The sequence below is a fragment of the Scyliorhinus canicula genome, chromosome 18, assembly GCF_902713615.1.
Source record: "Scyliorhinus canicula chromosome 18, sScyCan1.1, whole genome shotgun sequence".
Classification (NCBI taxonomy): Eukaryota; Metazoa; Chordata; class Chondrichthyes; order Carcharhiniformes; family Scyliorhinidae; genus Scyliorhinus; species Scyliorhinus canicula.
In genome coordinates, this window is record NC_052163.1 from 14,722,777 (window position 1) to 14,743,317 (window position 20,541).

At 49.1% G+C, this 20,541-nt stretch overlaps 1 protein-coding gene across 1 annotated transcript in view; it reads left to right on the forward strand.

Moving 5' to 3' along the window:
* Nucleotides 1-9,865: 9,865 nt before the first annotated feature.
* gpr142 (G protein-coupled receptor 142) overlaps nucleotides 9,866-20,541 on the forward strand; it is a 39,787-nt gene continuing 29,111 nt past the window's right edge. Inside the window, exon 1 of the mRNA XM_038777837.1 lies at nucleotides 9,866-9,951. The gene's annotated coding sequence lies outside the window, so the exon portion shown is untranslated. The remainder of the gene's footprint in view (nucleotides 9,952-20,541) is intronic.

Here is a 20,541-nt window from a genome sequence, read left to right on the forward strand (position 1 = left end):
TTTAATGAATCACTTTCCACTTCACCCATCTCTCCATGTTCTCCTGGACTCTGTCGTTATCCTCTCCACTGCTTAGCACATTTCTAAGTTTTCTTGCTATCCACAAACTTTGAAGTTATGCCCTTTCTACCCGGGTCCAAGTCCCTAATAGCTGTTGAAAAGAGCAGTGATCCTTAAAGCAACCCCTGGGCTGCTGTTTACCTCTCTGAAAATCAACTGTTTCCTCCTTTCTTGTGCCTTTAGTTACAATTGCAGCCATTTCTCCGATAACCCCACGAAGTTCAATTTTATTAACAAATTTATTGTGGTTTGATTTTTCGCTCCCGTTTTGAGGGGTGAAAATGGCGATGGGACGGAAAGTCCCGTGTGAGTCCAGAAACGGTATTTACGCCGATGGGATGTTCCTGATCGGTTGCCCCGCCTAACCCCCCGCCAATGGCATAATGGGCATCCTGAGGTTGAATTTGAATACTTTTAAATGTCATTATCAGGCCTTTATGACTGATTGCGCCCCCCCGTTTCCGGTGTTAAAGTGTCCATTCCTGTTTACCTGCGTGTATCGCGACAGGTCCCCCACGACGTGCATCTGGCGAGGAGTACCCATCGGAGGCGCACAGGTGGGTACAGCCCCCAGAGGTACTGGGTAGTACTGGGTGAGAGGGGGGTTTGCATGGGGCGAATGGGGTCGGTGCTTCTATTTTTACTTCTTTAAATTGGGGCGCCCTTTAAGAACGACGCCCCGAACTTTTAAGAACCTATGTTGCTGGCAGGGTGGGCTCAGTCAGAGCTCACCCCGCAACCCTGACATTGTGGGACCTGCCCCTTAGTTTCTTCTCAAAGACTCAGAGTACGGTGGAGAACGTCACTCTTTGGATCGACGGCTTCCATCCCGTTTGCCGCCCTCTGCCAAATATTGAGAAAATTTGAGGACAGCACCGTGGCACAGTGGGTTAGCCTTGCTGCCTCACGGCGCCGAGGTCCCAGGTTCGATCCCGGCTCTGATCACTGTCTGTGTGCAGTTTGCACATTCTCCCCGTGTTTGCGTGGGTTTCGCCCCCACAACCCAAAGATGTGCAGGCTGTAATTATATGCAGACATGTAACCAATGGATCATCAGAACAAGACACAACCAATGGGTAATCAGAACACCCAGTGGTTGCATCACCACAAGAGGGCACCACATGACCACTATAAAAAGGACAAGGCACACAGGCCCTGCCCCTTCCACCAGCAGAAACCTAGAGAGCAAGATGAGTGTGGGCAGCACGGTAGCATGGTGGTTAGCATAAATGCTTCACAGCTCCAGGGTCCCAGGTTCGGTTCCCAGCTGGGTCACTGTCTGTGCGGAGTCTGTACGTCCTCCCCCTGTGTGCGTGGGTTTCCTCCGGGTGCTCCGGTTTCCTCCCACAGTCCAAAGATGTGCGAGTTAGGTGGATTGGCTATGCTAAATTGCCCGTAGTGTCCTAAAAAGTAAGGTTAAGGGGGGGTTGTTGGGTTACGGGTATAGGGTGGATACGTGGGTTTGAGTAGGGTGATCATTGCTCGGCACAACATCGAGGGCCGAAGGGCCTGTTCTGTACTGTACTGTTCTATGTTCTATGTTCTAACACCGTCACACCATAGCATGTGGTCTAAAGCAAGTTCATATAGTTAGTAGAGTACTAGAGTCAGATTAGTAGAGTGTAGAACTCATTTAGGAACTTTGTTAATCGCTCAATAAGTACATTCAACTTACTTCAAGGTTTGGAGTATCCGTCAGCAAGTAGCGGCTTATGTTACAACATAACAACACCCAGACTAGGTGGATTGGCCATGCTAAATTGGCCCTTAATTGGGAAAAAAAAATGAATTGGGTAGATTTATTTAAAAGAAATAATGAGAAAATTCCAACCATTATGTGGTAGAACATAGAACATAGAACAGTACAGCGCAGAACAGGCCCTTCGGCCCTCGATGTTGTGCCGAGCAATGATCACCCTACTCAAACCCACGTATCCACCCTATACCCGTAACCCAACAACCCCCCTTAACCTTACTTTTTAGGACACTAAGGGCAATTTAGCATGGCCAATCCACCTAACCCGCACATCTTTGGACTGTGGGAGGAAACCGGAGCACCCGGAGGAAACCCACGCACACACGGGGAGGACGTGCAGACTCCACACAGACAGTGACCCAGCCGGGAATCGAACCTGGGAACCTGGAGCTGTGAAGCATTTATGCTAACCACCATGCTACCGTGCTGCCCCTGGTGGTTTATCAAAAGCCTTTTCAAAGTCCATGTACACATCAGCTATACTACTATGAGAACTCAAATCACTGTACAAACTGAAGTCAGTGCATACAGATGATACGATACCAATATGGGTTAGTTATGGTTTGTCACAATGGGGTGGGCAGGAATGGGGTTGGCAGGGTTGGGATGGGGATGCTGCTGGAACTCAATGTGGGATGGTGTATTTGAGTGAGATGACAAGGGTGGCCGTGCCTTTACAATCCTGTTATACGTGAATAATCTGGAATTGCGATAACACCTGTTAAAATTGAAAAGCATTCGTAGAACTTGACCTACTCTCTTTGGGACCGATAGTCACCGCGCAACAGAAGGTTATTATGTCAACTGGATGATGTCGACCTCAGCCCAGCTCCTGGCACTTATCACAAGGGAAAATCAGACCGCTAGGGGGTTCCCTTCCAAGCTGGAGCCTGGGCAGCGAGTGGAAATTGATCAGACTGGATTTAGCGTAGGAGTTAGAAGAGGAAATGAGAAAACATTTTTCCCCCCCAAAACTGTAGGCTGGAAACGTCCGACCGATCACACTGGTGGAATCTTCCGGTTTCGCCAATGGCGGCAAGGGGTGCATTCCACGGCCGGACTGGAAGATCCGGCCACAAACTTTATTCATAACATTTGTCAAAGTACATTGCAAAACATTTCAAACTGAATGTTACAGAAAGTGCAAGAAAATGTAACTTCTCTCCATACAGATGTTCCAGTCTGGGGCGCCTCAGTATTCCATTCCTTCACACAAACACCCCTCACAATGTCCAGCGTCATTTCATTACAAGTGCTCTAAGGCTGAAAGTGAGAGTTTCCGATCAACATAACGCCGGTCACTTCATTGCCAGCGAATGGAGTTTATGAATGGAGCTGAGATTGAAACAGTGTCGTCCCGTATTGAATTGACCCCATCACTGAACAAAGTGTCAGTGTGCCGATGAAGACACTGCCTGCTGCAGGGAAGGTCCAAATGTTACAGCTCTGCTGTTTGGCCCAGGAGGTGATGGAGGCTATAACTCAACGTTAATGAGAATGGCGGGGCCAGCGAGTGAGCACTTAACACCTGTTTGCTCACTGACTGAGTTTGGAATTGACACCTTTTTGAAAGCCTGAGGTCCAAAACAGGAAGTCATGTCACAAATACAATCTTGAAATGGTGACAGCTCGCCTGAGAAAAGCTGATTTCACCCAAAATGGATTTCACGCTGTAACTGAAGGTTAGATAATGGGAAGAAGTTACATTTTCAGAGGCACGTCACCGAATGCTTCGTGATGCAATTTGAATAGCTTGTGCTCTGCAATGTATCATTCCTGATGCACCTAGCATTATTATTTTTCTTATAATCAATTTAGAGTACCCAGTTAATTTTTTTCAATTAAGGGGCAATTTAATGTGGCCAATTCACCAACCCTGCACATCTTTGGGCTGTGGGGGCAAAACCCACGCAAACACGTTGGGTACTTAAATTTATTTTTAAGAAAATAGAGAATGTCCCATATTAAATGGTCAACCTTTATTATTAAGCACAGTATAGTTTGAGTTCCAATTTCTTATAGTTGGTGCTATTTTTAAAATCGGTGGCTGTTTAGCACAGGGCTAAATCGCTGGCTTTGAAAGCCGACCAACGCAGGCCAGCAGCACCGTTCAATTCCCTTACCAGCCTTCCCGAACAGGTGCCATAATGTGGCGACTAGAGGCTTTTCACATTAACTTCATTTGAACCTACTTGTGACAATAAGTGATTTTCAGGTGTGATTGCGTTTGTAGGGTAAAGTGATGACAATTCAGTTTCCTCTAACAATGGTAAGGAGAATCTTTCCTTGTGTATTCTTGTTTGACTGGTCTCTGTACTTGGTATTCTTCCATTATGCTGTCTTATACGCTTTATCCTGTAACCTCAACATGTGACAGAAGTCTTGAGTGATTCAATTATCCGACAAATCGTGACATGAATTCCCCTTTCAGGATGGTAACCATCGTTCTACTAGCCTATGAATCCTGTACAGTAGGACAATCAGATGAGCTCCCACAGCCCATAGAGAGGGGAGGCTCCTCGTCTCCACTGCACATGAATGTCCTGCTTGATGTCCGCATTAAATTGAGAGCAGGAATTGTAAGGAGCAGAGTTCTGACACCACACCCTCTGACTCAAAGGTGGAAGTGCTCCCAAAAGGCCGAAGGCTCTCGTCTTCTCCCCAAGGTGGCGAGTTCTAATCTCACTGTCCTCAGTAACTCATGGTAACCAGGACCTCAAAGCTGTGGAACCCCCATTATATTTCACATTCGTTCTCAGGATGTGGGCATTGTTGAGACTCATTCGTCCTTGAGAAGGTCATTCCATAAACATATTCCAGTGTCTTATCGCTGGATTTACTGGATGCGTTAAGAATGGGACCCGGAAACATAGCTATGTTCATGGCTAACTGTGTCTGTTGTGCCCACTTTAGGTCTGAATGTCTACATTCTGAAGTGTTGGCTAGCGTAGACTTGAGAGATGAACAGACACTTCCAACACTGATGAAGGTTCAACTCAATTTTATTAACTACTTCTAACTAACTAACATACGATGACTGTGGGTCTAAATAATGCTAACTTAAACTAGAGACCTAAGCCTTGTCCAAACCAGTTGATTCTGTCAGCTCGTGTTGTGAGTCCGTGCTGGGCTGAATAAGTTCCTGTTACACTCAGAGGCAGCACCCAGAATGAGCGGGAACCGTGGTGCCCTCTGCCTTTATAGTGTGTGTGTTCTAACTGGTGATTGGCTGCAGTGTTGGTACATGTTGATTGGTCCCTGTGTGTGTCCATCAGTGTGTGTCTGCACCATGATATGCTGGTGTACATTATGACACATTCTACTGAAAAAACATTGCACCTAAAACTTTAAACAGTACACTCTAGTAAGGACAAGGCCTTATTGTGCATCCCTGGGTCAATTGGCTGGATAGCTGGCTGGTGATGTGGAGCAACGCTGACAGCACAGGTTCAATTCCTGTACCAGCTGAAGTTAGCCATGAAGGCCCTGCCTTCTCAGCCACGCCCCTCGCTTGAGGTGTCGTGACCCTCAGGTTAAGTGACCACCAGTCAGCTCTCTCTCCAAAGGGGCGAGCAGCCTACGATTCTCGCGGACTATGGTGACTCTCATTTTGTTTTTCAAAAAATAAATTTTGAGTACCCAATTCTTTTTTTTTCCCCCCAATTGAGGGGCAATTTAGCGTGGCCCATTCGCCTACCCTGCACATCTTTGGTGTTGTGGGGGTGAGACCCACGCAGACACAGGGAGAATGTGCAAACGCTACACGGGCAGCAGTGCTAACCACTGCACCAGCGCGCTGCCCGACTTTCATTTTCATGATGTGTCGTACACTATCTGATGTTGTAACGTGTTAGCTTTCAGCACCCTCATCAAAAGACTAAAAGGTCACTAATGGGCAGGAGTCATCCATGCTTATCCCAATCTTTCTCAAATTAAATCAATTATTTACTCAGAGCTTTTCTAACAGGTACACAAAAAACCTTTCAGAAATGCTTTGTTTTAAATAATTACGTGCAGGTGTAACCAGATGTACGAGCGTATCCAGGTAGCTTGAGTTTTGTATTGCACCACCCTTCCATTTCCCTTACGTTGTGCGGTCAGTGTTGTTGCATTTGCACCAGTACCTCTGTGGCACCATTTATCCAGCAGCTCTTTAACGTTCATACTGGGCACAATTCTCCCAAAAAATGACAAGTGTCATTTTGGGTGGGTTTTGCAGGGATGATTCCTGCCGGGGGCTTGAGCGCGATCCAGATCTGTATTCACTCACACCCGGTCATTTTACTTGGGAGCTTGGGGAGTTTCTCACTGAAATATCCCATGGGAGCCGGGAGACTGCGGCCTTGAATGGGCTGCTCATACTGAAGTGAGCCCAATGACTCATTTAAATATGCTTACCTGACACACGCCCAGTGAGGGCATGATCCAGGTCGCGTCCGGCGTAGCGGGTCAGGCGCCTCATCCGGTGCTCAGCGACGGGCGTGAAACCCATTTTTGGCCCCTCCCGCTATGCACCCAATGAAACCTTTTACATATATAGAAGAGGAGGTTAATGCCTTGAAGCATAATAATTACCTCTTCAACACCAGTTACCGATGAAATAATATCAGACATGCCAATTACTTCAAGTAAAGAGAGATTGTCTGCATATTGAAATAAATAATGCTGTGAAATGGTCTTCAGTGGAAGTAAAAAGCAGCATTGAACCAACGGCTCCAATGGCAGTCCGGGGACTGGGCAGTGCCAGAGCAGTGCTCAAGCAGTGCCAGGGGATAGTTCCTGGGGTGTGTCAGAGGGTAGTGCCAGGGTAGTGTCACGGGGTAGTGCCTGAGCAGTGCCAGGGTAGTGTTGGGGGTAGTGCCAAGGGACAGTGCCAGGGGATAGTACCTAGGTAGTGCCAGGGGGAAGTACCAGGGCAATGCCCAGCGGCTGTGCCTGGGGACAATGCGCAGTGCAGGCACGGTCTCCATCCCAGCTGAAACAATGATCGAACCCTCTGCTGTTGGTACCAATCTGATCTATACCAGCCAACCAAAGAGTCTGAGTTGCCGTGGTAACTTAAACTTTTCCATGCCTGTTGTAGTCTGGAGTATAGATGGTGATGGTAGGAGATCGAACTTTCTTTCCATCAAATGAGTGACCAGGAATCTCTCCCACTCTTATCACTCACCGTTGGCATGTGTTGGAAGAATTTACAAGTTTGTACCTGTCTGCCACAATATAATCACACCTTCCTTGCCTGTGGAGTTCAGTCTGGAGGGAGATTTGAACCCAGCGCTTCTGGCTCAGAGACAGGGACAAGGTTTAGAAATAAGAATGCATAATGAGGCTTGGTTGAGAGTCCATTATCCATTAGTCTTTTTAAACAGCTGCACCCAGGGGATTGACAACTGTTTCTCTATGATCCATTCTGTCACTTGCATAATGTTTATTCCACAAGATAAAGACATTTTATGTGTTTGTAGTTTTCACTATTGATACGTCAAAGGGTCTGGATGATTGACGCTTCTGTGGGCTTGCAGCAAAAGCAATTTTTAAGAAAGAAGAAAGTAGGGAATGAATAACTTTTAAAATCATTCCCACACATGCTATTGTTTATTGGTTCTGTACAGAGGGTAAAGAAGGTGAATGGGCATATTCGTGCCATAGCTAGGCATGGATGGTATAAAGGACTTTGGGGGCAAGGTTGGCATGGAGGGTATGAGAGGCCATGTGGGGTGGGTGGAATAGCATGGTAGGCAAGGTGTCATGGGTAAGACCTTTTGAGTGTATATTTCAAAAGGTTTCTCATCAAATTGTTTTTTTATTGTTTTTGAAAAAATTTAGAGTACCCAATTCATTTTTTTTTTCCAATTAAGGGGCAATTTAGCGTGGCCAATCCACCTAGCCTGGGACCTCGGCGCAGTGAGGCATCAGGGCTAACCCACTGCGCCACCGTGCTGCCCATTCCTCATCAAAATTAAGGATTGTGACCCCACAGAGGGGCCGTGAGCAATGAATATTTGAAGAAATGCCCTGATTTCATAGAAACTATGGGGAGGAGGGTGACAATGAGATGTTCATCTCCACAATGGATCCAGACAGATCACCAATTCAGTGATCCACACCAGCCCGCACCATTATCCCACGCTGGTGAAAATTGTGGGGTCTGGGAACGTTGCCTGGAATCCTGGAATCATTTTTAAAGGTCTGTGGAGTTTCCCAACCCTGTGAAAATCCAGACATTCTTTTGGAGAACCTTGAGACCTATTGCTGTGTTTTTTTTTTTATAAATTTAGATTAGCCAATTATTTTTTCCAATTAAGGGGCAATTTAGCGCGGCCAATCCACCTACTCTGCACATTTTTGGGTTGTGGGGGTGAAACCCACGCAGACACGGGGAGAATGTGCAAACTCCACACGGACAGTGACCCAGAGCCGGGATCGAACCTGGGACCTCAGCGCCGTGAGGCGGTTATGCTAACCACTAGGCCACCGTGCTGCCCCCCTATTGCTGTGTTAAAGTTTCTATATAAATGCATATTGCTTTTGTTTTGGGTCAAAATATCATCAGAAAGTTTTGCAGTTAGAAGGCAAAGCAACTCGGCAAAGAACACATGAAATGATATATGCATATTATTGTGAGGTCTTCATCACAATGTTGTGGCATTTGAAATGCATAACGAGCTGGTCTTTTGCATCCATTCCTTTATGAGGCGTTATTCATCCATTTGCACATGACCGTCGGTCTATTCTACATCCATCATTATGGAGTAAAGATGAAGGGCTTATTGTGTTAAATAAGGAAAGCTGCTGGGTGAACCATGCTTGGTGCCAAAGTTGACATTTCTGGGTTCAATTGGGTCATCCATCTTTGGAGTTCAACTAATGGAGAGAAGGGAGATCATTCTTGGAGCTGAGTTCAAATCAGAACTCTTCGCTTGCAAATTACTTTAAATGTTAGTCATTCTTTTTACTTCCCCTGAACCCCCTCCGCTGGTCCCTTCATAGGCAAGTTGACCAGAAATCCGCTCAGTATTCAGTACAGTCCTGGACAATCTAATCTCAAGGTAATGAAGAATATTGAGTGTGTCATTCACAGCCCACCGACTTCTTCATTTTGAGTGAGGTATTTGCATGACGCACCATCAGAATACACAGTGTGCATGGGACCCATTTTATAATGAAATACAATATCCTTCATCAAATCATCTCAGACGGTGACAGAGTGGTTCTACTTTAGTGGAATTGTATTAAAACTGCAATTGGTTTGCACAGCGCTGGCCTGCCGCTAGCAATGTCTCAGTCCACAAATTGTCCTTTAACTTCCAGCAATAATTTCTCCAAACTTCATTCTCCCATCAAAGTACAGAAGACACTATTAAGGGGGCGCTAATCCCTGAATATTTCAAGGACCAAAGAGCCTCTGAGGTGCGCAAGATGGTGTCATAAGCCATTTTAACCCATGTTTACAACCAGCCATCACCATGTAAAGTATTTGAAGCATAATAATAATCTTTTTATTGTCACAAGTAGGCTTACATTAATACTGCAATGAGGTTACTGTGAAAATCCCCTAGTTGCCACATTCTGGCACCTGTTCGGGTACACAGAGGGAGAATTCAGAATTCTCAGCTGCTACGGGATTTGAACCCATGCTGCTGGCCTTGTTCTGCATTACAAATCAGCTGTCTAGCCCACTGAGCTAAACCAGCCTCTCATGCATTGGGAGTGGCCCTTCAGAAACAAATAGATTTGGAAACAAAGAAAATAACCTGACAATACCTATGGCTAAAGCGGTGAGATTCAAAAGAAGCTTCTCGTTCTGGAGATTAGGCAGCTCAGATGGTTCGGTATTGCGATAATAGTAACAGACTCAGTAGTCATTTACTTAACCGTTTATTTTTCTTTCAGCTAATAAACGGAACAATTTCAAATGGACTAGATCCTCCGCCCGTTTCACCGGCAGCACACTCACGCCCAGAGAATTCCCGACGCTGTGGGGGTGGCCACAATGGGAAACCCAATTGGCCGGCTGCCGGGATGCGCAATCCCGCTGCTGGCAGGGGCGCACCGCATCAGAAAACGGGAGCGGCGGGACGGAGAATCCAGCCCCCTGTTATTAACATTTCATGCGCTGCTGTCACCTTCCACAGGTATGTACCTTACAGAGAATTATTTTTGGAAAGAACATTTTTATTCAGAAACGTTTTTCATTGGAATAGACCCACCCACATCTACCCCCCCCCCAACTCCAACCCTCCATGAACAAATTAAAACCAATCTCCACCCCCCCCCCCCCCCAGCAACTGACTGTGACTAATTCCCTGAAAAAGGAGATGAAAGACAGCCAACCCGAGTAGAACCTTTCCACCGACCCCCCTCCCTCATGCTCGTCTCCAGATACAAAACTTCCATCAGATCACTCGGCCAGGCCGAGGCCTTGGGTGGTATCGGGGACCTCCCCCCCCCGAGTACAACTCGCCTCTGGGCTGTTAACGAGGCAAAGGCGAGGACGTCCGCCTGCACCCGTGGCACCGGCGAGTCCGATATACCAAAAATAGTCACCAACGGGTACGGCTCCAGCTGATTAACCAAGATCCCCGACATGGTGCTGATGGAGGAAACCCAGTAGCTTACATGTTTAGGGCAAGACCAAAACACGTGCGTGTGATTCGCTGATCCCACGGCACAACGATCGCACCTATCCCCCAAGAAGAAGCCACCCTTTCACGCCCTGGTCAAGTCGCCCTGTGCACCGCCTTGAACTGGATCAAGCTGAGCCCAGCACAAGAGGAGGTGGAATTGACCCAGTGAAGAGCCTCACTCCACACTGTGGCTTCACAGCTACAGGGTGCCAGGTTCGATTCCCAGCTTGGGTCACTGTCTGTGTGGAGTCTGCCTGTTCTCCCGGTGTCTGCGTGGGTTTCCTCTGGGTGCTCTGACTTCCTCCCACAAGTCCCGAAAGATGTGCTGTTGGGTGAATTGGACATTCTGAATTCTCCCTCTGTGTACCCGAACAGGTGCTGGAATGTGGCGACCAGGGATTTTTCACAGTAACGTCATTGCAATCTAAGCCTACTTGCAACAATAAAGACTATTATTATTAAATATTATTATTGTAAATGAGGAAATCATTTTATTAACCATATCAAAGAAAGATTGGGGAGAAAGACTGGGAGAGTCAGAAGCAAAACCAAAAACCTCAGGAGGGCATTCATTTTCACAGTCTGCACCCTGCCCGCCAAGGTCAGAGGGGGGACGTCCCACCTTTTGAAGTTGGCCTTAACCCCATTCAGCAGAATAGCAAAGTTAAGTTTGTGCATCACGGCCCAATCATGGGCTCCCAGATTCCCAGATAACGGAGGCTAGTCCTGGCCAAACAAAATGGCAACCTCCCAGATCAGCTCTCTCTCTGGGGAATTCACCGGAAAGTATTCACTTTTGCCCAAATTTAGCATATATCCCGAGAAGGAGCTAAAACTGTGAGTGTGCAGTGTGTGGGTGCAGTGTCTGGGGTGAGTGTGCAATCTGAGTGTGCAATCTGAGTGTGCAGTGTGAGTGTGCACTGTGTGCAGTGAGTGTGCAGTGTGAGTGTGCAGTATGAGTGTGCAATGTGAGTGTGCACTGAATGCTTTGTGTGTGCAGTGAGTGTGCAGTCTGCAGGGTGTGCAGTGTGAGTGTGCAGTGTATATACAGTGTGTGCAGTGTGAGTGTGCAGTACATGCTGTGTGAGTGTGCAGTGTGTATGCAGTGTGTGCTGTGTGAATGTGCAGTGTGTGTTGTGTGAGTGTACACTGTGTGCAGTGAGTGTGCAGTGTGAGTGTGCAATGTGTGTGGTGTGAGTGTGCACTGTATGCTTTGTGTGTGCAGTGAGTGTGCAGTCTGCAGGGTGTGCAGTGTGAGTGTGCAGTACATGCTGTGTGAGTGTGCAGTGTGTATGCAGTGTGTGCAATGTGAGTGTGCAGTGTGTATGCAGTGTGTGCAATGTGAATGTGCAGTGTGTGCTGTGTGAGTGTGCAGTGTGTATGCAGTATGTGCTGTGTGAGTGTGTGCAGTGTGTATGCAGTGCATGCTGTGTGAGTGTGCAGTGTGTGCTGTGTGAGTGTGCAGTGTGTGCTGTGTGAATGTGCAGTGCATGCTGTGTGAGTGTGCAGTGTATATACAGTGTGTGCTGTGTGAGTGTGCAGTGTGTGCTGTGTGAGTGTGCAGTGTATATACAGTGTGTGCTGTGTGAGTGTGCAGTGTGTGCTGTGTGAGTGTGCAGTGTGTGCTGTGTGAGTGTGCAGTGTGTGCTGTGTGAGTGTGCAGTGTATATACAGTGTGTGCTGTGTGAGTGTGCAGTGTGTGCTGTGTGAGTGTGCAGTGTATATACAGTGTGTGCTGTGTGAGTGTGCAGTGTGTGCTGTGTGAGTGTGCAGTGTATATACAGTGTGTGCTGTGTGAATGTGCAGTGCATGCTGTGTGAGTGTGCAGTGTATATACAGTGTGTGCTGTGTGAGTGTGCAGTACATGCTGTGTGAGTGTGCAGTGTGTATGCAGTGTGTGCAATATGAGTGTGCAGTGTGTATGCAGTGTGTGCAATGTGAATGTGCAGTGCATGCTGTGTGAGTGTGCAGTGTGTGCAGTGTGTATGCAGTGCATGCTGTGTGAATGTGCAGTGCATGCTGTGTGAGTGTGCAGTGTGTGCTGTGTGAGTGTGCAGTGTGTGCTGTGTGAGTGTGCAGTGTGTGCAATGTGTGTATGCAGTGTGTGCAATGTGAATGTGCAGTGCATGCTGTGTGAGTGTGCAGTGTGTGCAGTGTGTATGCAGTGCATGCTGTGTGAATGTGCAGTGCATGCTGTGTGAGTGTGCAGTGTATATACAGTGTGTGCAGTGTGAGTGTGCAGTACATGCTGTGTGAGTGTGCAGTGTGTATGCAGTGTGTGCTGTGTGAATGTGCAGTGCATGCTGTGTGAGTGTGCAATGTGTATGCAGTGCATGCTGTGTGAGTGTGCAGTGTGTATGCAGTGTGTGCAATGTGAATGTGCAGTGTGTGCTGTGTGAGTGTGCAGTGTGTGCTGTGTGAGTGTGCAGTGTGTGCTGTGTGAATGTGCAGTGCATGCTGTGTGAGTGTGCAGTGTGTATGCAGTGTGTGCAATGTGAATGTGCAGTGTGTGCTGTGTGAGTGTGCAGTGTGTGCTGTGTGAGTGTGCAGTGTGTGCTGTGTGAATGTGCAGTGCATGCTGTGTGAGTGTGCAGTGTGTATGCAATGTGAGTGTGCAGTGTGTATGCAGTGTGCAATGTGAATGTGCAGTGTGTGCTGTGTGAGTGTGCAGTGTGTATGCAGTATGTGCTGTGTGAGTGTGCAGTGTGTGCTGTGTGTGGGGGCGGCATGTGGTGCACTGGTTAGCACTGGGGCTGCGGCGCTGAGGAACCCTGGCCCTGGGACACTGTCTGTGTGGAGTTTGCACATTCTCCCCATGTCTGCGTGGGTTTCGCCCCCACAACCCAAAGAAGTGCAGGGTAGGTGGATTGGCCACGCTAAATTGATAGCTCTGGCATTCCACCGTCTTCACTCGCTTGCAGCGGTTGGGAGCTAGCTTATCTTGAAGGAACACAAGTAGCAGGCTGTCTGGGGGATCAGATGTTGGTGAAACCTGGCATTTGTGGGCACAGGTGCTGAGCAGGGAGGGGTCTCAGAGGGTGTGAGGAAGCTTGTGGAAGGTTGGGTGCTGGAGCCCTGCTTGGTGGCAGCATGTGGGGTAGAGCAGCGCTCTTCAAAAATTTTTTTCTAGGGACCCATTTTTGCCAACCGGCCAACCTTCGGGACCCAACCCGGCCAATCTTCGCAACCCACGCCAGCCGACCGTCGCAACCCACGCCAGCCGACCTTCGCAACCCACACCAGCCGACCGTCGCAACCCACGCCAGCCGACCTTCGCAACCCACGCCAGCCGACCTTCGCAACCCACGCCAGCCGACCTTCGCAACCCACGCCAGCCGACCTTCGCAACCTACGACAGCCGACCTTCACAACCCACGGCGGCCGATCTTCGCAACCCACGCCGGCCGACCTTCGCAACCGATGCCGGCCGACCTTCGCAACCCACGGCGGCCGATATTCACAACGCACGGCGGCCGACCTTTGCAACCTAGGCCGGCCGACCTTCGCAACCTACGCTGGCCGACCTTCGCAACCCACGGCGGCCGACCTTCGGGACCCAACCTGGCCGGCCTTCGCATCCCACGCCTATCGACCTTCGCAACCCACGCCAGCCGACCTTCGCAACCCACGCCAGCCGACCTTCGCAACCTACGACAGCCGACCTTCGCAACCCACGGCGGCCGACCTTCGCAACCCACGGCGGCCGATCTTCGCAACCCACGCCGGCCGACCTTCGCAACCTACGCCGGCCGACCTTCGCAACCCACGCCGGCCGACCTTCGCAACCCACGCCGGCCGACCTTCGCAACCCACGGGGGCCGACCTTCGCAACCCACGCCGGCCGACCTTCGCAACCCACGGCGGCCGACCTTCGCAACCCACGGCGGCCGACCTTCGCAACCCACGCCAGCCGACTTTCGCAACCTACACCGGCCAACCTTCGCAACCCACGGCGGCCGACCTTCGCAACCCACGCCGGCCACCCTTCGCAACCTACGCCGGCCGACCTTCGCAACCCACGGCGGCCGATATTCACAACGCACGGCGGCCGACCTTCGCAACCTACGCCGGCCGACCTTCGCAACCCACGGCGGCCGACCTTCGCAACCCACGGCGGCCGACCTTCGCAACCCACGGCGGCCGACCTTCGCAACCCACGCCGGCCACCCATCGCAACCTACGCCGGCTGACCTTCGCAACCCACGGCGGCCGATATTCACAACGCACGGCGGCCGACCTTCGCAACCTACGCCGGCCGACCTTCGCAACCCACGGCAGCCGACCTTCGCAACCTACGCTGGCCGACCTTCGCAACCCACGGCGGCCGACCTTCGCAACCCACAGCGGCCGACCTTCGCAACCCACGCCAGCCGACCTTCGCAACCCACGCCGGCCGACCTTCGCAACCCACGGCGGCCGACCTTCGCAACCTACGCCGGCCGACCTTCGCAACCCATGGCGGCCGACATTCACAACGCACGGCGGCCGACCTTCGCAACCTACGGCGGCCAACCTTCGCAACCCACGGCGGCCAACCTTCGCAACCCACGGCGGCCGACATTCGCAACCTACGCCGGCCGACCTTCGCAACCCACGGCGGCCGACCTTCGCAACCCACGGCGGCCGACCTTCGCAACCCACGCCGGCCGACCTTCGCAACCCACGCCAGCCGACCTTCGCAACCCACGGCGGCCGACCTTCGCAACCCACGCCGGCCGACCTTCGCAACCTACGCCGGCCGACCTTCGCAACCGACGCCGGCCGACCTTCGTAACCCACGGTGGCCGACCTTCGCAACCTACGCTGGCCAACCTTCGCAACCCACGCCGGCCGATATTCACAACGCACGCCGGCCGATCTTCACAACCCACGCCAGCCGACCTTCGCAACCCACGCCGGCTGATCTGCGCGACCCACCATTTTCGCTTACCTTGTTTGCTGCTGAGAAAAATGGAGGAAATGGTTTTGGGTCCCTTTGGCCCTCGTACACGCTCCTCCAATGGAACCTGTTGGATGAAGGTGAAGCCTTCCGGTGTCGGAAAGTATGGAGTCTCCATCTGTCCAAAGTTCTGAATTTTTTCCTGTAAACTTTTATCATATAAACCCCTTGATGCATGATCCATAACTGTCGAAGTGAGATTGGAGTACAATTGAAGGCTTTATTGGACTAGATGTTTCCCCCAGCAGCGCAGGTACAGAATGCAGCAGCTGGGGAGACACAGACTTTTATACTCCGCCTTACTGGGCGGAACCAACAGGCAGGTTTCACCAATGATGTTACAGCATCGGGTACCTCTAACCTAGGTACCGTAATACCCCTAATACCGACTACCACAACCCCCCCCCCCCCACGAACTTGTAAAAAAATATATAAAATGTATAAAATAAATTAAAAATTAAAAATTAAATTAGTAAAATAAATGAATAAAAACCACTACAGAACTTGTAAAATAAAAAGCTGCAACCGTTTAAAAAAATAGCGGCCGCACTGCGCAGGAGTAATGCAGCCAAATTTTTTTTACATGTTCGCAGAATGCACATGCGCGCCGATCATTGTGTGCGCATGCGCAATGTGGCCGAATATTTTTTTTTCCACATGTTCGCGGACGCTTGCAGCCGCGTTATGAAAAGCTGGCTGCTGCACGGGGATTTGCGCGATTGGGAGCGCCACGGACAACGGCTCCGCCACCCTCCCGACACCCGCCCGCGACCCTCCCGACACCCGCCCGCAACCCACCCGCGGGTCGCGCCCCCAACTTTGAAGAACACTGGGGTAGAGGTTACATTCCGAGGGGTGAGGGCAAGGGTGGAGGGCAGAGAGGTTACTGGCAACACTTACCCTGGCATAACAGAGTAGGTTGTTCATCTTCTTGTGGCATTGCAGTCCCGTCCTCTTGCGCAGGCTGCCGGCAGTGACCACTGCTGCCACCGTCTCCCAGGCGAGGTTGGCGACCTTGCTGGAGAGTCTCCTGCCAGCCTGAGGGTAAATTGTTCCCCTGCTCTCCACTGCGGCATCAAGCAGAAGGGTGAGGGCCTGCTCCGTGAATTATTGGATACTCTACATTTATTTTTTTTAAAGTGTGTTCTGTTTTGGAAATCCTGGGATTGTGAGAGATCCTGCAGGCTCTCTGGTGTTATCAGTACTAAATTTAAAAAATCACAAAAGCAGAACGAACACACATGCACTCAGTCAGCCTGCATCTGAATGAAAATAAATGAATAAAAATACAGGTGATTAATTTTGCCAGCATGTTGCTAATGGAAATCAATGATGATGAACGAGGTTTTGCAGCTGCCTCTGATTAGAACAACCCCGGTTTTAGGGCAGGTTTCTCAGTAACTCCATCTTAGTCTTTTTTTCCTTCACCCTCAGTGAACCTGTCAGCATTACCTCTCCATACAAGTGATGTCCCTTTATAGGTCGATTTATTTCTTTTTTATTCGTTCTTGGGAATATGGGCGCCGCTGGATGGGCCATCCCTAATTGCCCTTGAGGGTATTTAAGAGTCAACTGCATCACTGTGTGGGTCTGGAGTCACCTGTAGGCCAGACCAGGTAAGGACGACAGATTTCCTTCCCTGATGGACATAAATAATAATAATCGCTTATTGTCGCAAGTAGGCTTCGATGAAGTTCCTGTGAAAAGCCCCGAGTCGCCACATTCCAGCGCCTGTTCGGGGAGGCTGGCACAGGAATTGAACCCGCGCTGCTGGCCTTGTTCTGCATTACAAGCCAGCTGTTTAGCCTACTGTGCTAAACCAGCGCTTACATGTGTGAACCAGAGTACATTACTGAACCAGATGGGGTTTTACGACAATCGATTCATGGTCATCATTAGACTGTTTATTCCAGATGTTTATTGAATTCAAATTCCACCACCTGCAGTGCTGGGATTCGAACCTGGAACCCCAGCGTATTACCCTGGATCTCTGGAATACTAGTCTGGTGACAATACCACTATGCCACCGCCTCCGAGAGCTCTCTTCGCTTATTCTTCAGGCTTTCTTTGCGCTGCTCCCCAGTCTCCTCCACCACTTCCAATAACCCAATAGACACACACAATCACACCATCTCAGGACATGAGAAAGTTTCTCTGGGAATATGAGGGTACGATTTTGCGTAACCATAACACATGGTTCATAAACTGAGCAAAACTTCTGAGGGTACGATTTTGCGTAACCATAACACATGGTTCATAAACTGAGCAAAACTTCTGAGGGTACGATTTTGCGTAACCATAACACATGGTTCATAAAGTGAGCAGAACTTCTGACCATCGGACACCAGCTAAACGAATCATTAAGCGAAAGGACATTTATATGTCGGCAAAGATTTATGGAGTTACATATAATTATAGCAATGTATGGTTTGCAATTTAATCTGAAATTTGCACGTTAGAAATAATGTAATGATTTGATAAAACATGTGATGCTTACTAGTATCAATGAAGGCAGAGTGCGTGTGTTAAGTTCCTCTTCCACGTAGCTATTATAGCTCCAGTCAAACATCTTGATATAGGCCACGGCAGTTAATGTTCATTTTACTTAAATACAGTGGTGACCTGCGCATCCATGTTTATCCTGCTGGCACCTGCTGGTACTTCTTGTAACTTCACCAGTCTGACAAAGATGAATGAAGTCATAAAGGTCCTAACAGGTCCAACGACCAATTTTAAAGAGTCGGAGAATACCTTTGCTGATACTATTCATGTTATTTCGACTTCATTCCGTGTCAGTTGAACACCAATGACGTCAATTGTACACTTCTGACCGCTTTGCGGATTCGCAACAGTTGTGGTTGGAGTGTTGTGTGATTCAATTTGAGGTCAGTGATCTTGGTCGATCGCCATGAGGTGTCAAATGATGCCTGAAAGATTGTTTCTGAATGAGGTCATCACAAATGAGTGCAAATAAGCACTGCTGCATGCAGAATGACATCAGAATTTTCGGGTAGGGAGTGAGTGCCCATGTTAAGCTGAGGGCAGCACGGTAGCACACGTGGCGAGCACAGCGCCAGGGTCCCATGTTCGATTCCCCGTTGGGTCACTGTCTGTGCGGAGTCTGTACGTTCTCCCCGTGTGTGCGTGGGTTTCCTCCGGGTGCTCCGGTTTCCTCCCACAGTCCAAAGATGTGCAGGTTAGGTGGATTGGCCATGCTAAACTTCCCTTAGTCTCCAAAAAAGGTTAGGAGGGGTTATTGGGTTGTGAAGATAGGGTGGAAGTGAGGGCTTAAGTGGGTCGGTGCTGACTTGATGGGCTGAATGGCCTCCTTCTGCACTGTATGTTCTATGTATCAATGCAGGAAACATGACTTGTCCCCCGCACCATTAAGGTGTCCCAATGCGCCTTATAGCCAGTGACAAGCTTTTCAAATCTGTTCCTCAAAGTAGAACTCTCTTTAAATTCCCTCCAGATTTAAAAGTCTGTTTTAACACACTGTGCTTTTATAGCTTGTACAGTACTGAACCCAACACCGCAAATCTATTAGTGTTTCCTGGAGGCAGTAAATGGAGGCGTGAGGGAGATTGGTATGGATCTCTTCGGAAATGAAGTTTTAGAAGGGAAGCTATCAATCTGGGCGGCACGGTGGCGCAGTGGTTAGCACTGCTGCCTACGGCGCTGAGGACACGGGTTCGATCCCGGCCACGGGTCACTGACCGTGTGGAGTTTGCACATTCTCCCCTGCGTGGGTCTCACACCCACAAGCCAAAGATGTGCAGGGTAGGTGGATTGGCCAAGCTAAATTGCCCCTTCATTGGAAAAAAATACCTGGATACTGTAAACTTTAAAAAAAGGAAAGCTAGCAATTTTCATTGCTGGGCCCCGCCTAAACCACTGAAAACCAAACAGTTTTAGAGAGAAGGATCGAGGCTTTGATGTGTTTTGTGACCGTCTTCAGCTGTGTTATGATCTTCAGCACTCTGTTCACTTTTCCTTCAGCAACAATTTGCCATCCTTCCTAATTACTTTGCACTGTCAACAAAGCAAAAGTCAGGGGCCGCACGGTGGGCGGCACGGTGGCACAGTGGGTTAGCACTGCTGCCTCACAGGTCCCAGGTTCAATCCCAGCTCTGGGTCACTGTCCGTGTGGAGTTTGCACATTCTCCCCGTGTTTGCATGGGTTTCGCCCCCACAACCCAAAGATGCGCAGGGTAGGTGGATTGAACACGCTAAATTGCCCCTTAATTGGGAAAAAAATGAATGGGGTACTCTAAATTTATTAAAATGAAAGCAAAAAAAAAACCCGCAAAAGTCTTGCATTAATATGGTGCCTTTCATAACTGACATCCCAAAGCATTATGCAGCCAATGAAGAACTTTTGGAGTGTGGTCGCTGTTGTAAAGAGAGAAACAACAAACTGTCATCAACAGCAATGTGATCATTACCAGATCGCCCTGTTCTTGTGATGCTCCTTGATAAACATTGGCCAGTACACTGGGGTTAACTCTCCTATTCTTCTTTGAAATAGCCCAATGGGATCTTTAAGATCTGTCTGAAAGGTCAGATGAGGTTTAACATCAGATCCGAACGGTAGCACTTCCAGGAGTGCAACTTCAAACAATAATCCTATGGCTAAGAGGCAAGAGAGCTACCAGCTGAGCCGTGGCTAGTACGTATTTTTTTTTAATCACCAAAAATTTCTTTGTGTGGCAAAATATATTGGCAAATTATTTCAAAAGAATTTACCAGAAGAATGTTGCAGCACCAGCTCCCCAGCATGAGTTGGGTATCAAAACCATTGTCCTCCAACTGCGGAGAATGGAGAAGAAATGCTGCTTTCTTGGGTCAAGTGGTTTAAGGAACATAAAAGATTTATTTTCAAAAAGCCCATTCATAGAGTACCCAATCCATTTTTTCCAATTAAGGGGCAATTTAGCGTGGCCAATCCACCTATCCTGCACATCTTTGGGTTGTGGGAACAAAACCCACGCAAACACAAGGATAATGTGCAAACTCCACACGGATAGTGACCCAGAGCCGGGATCGAACCGGGAGCATCGGTGCTGTGAGGCAGCAGTGCTAACCACTGCGCTACTGTGCCTCCCCTTATATAACAGAAACTATAATGAAATATGCAGTAAAGACAACTGGTTAACTAT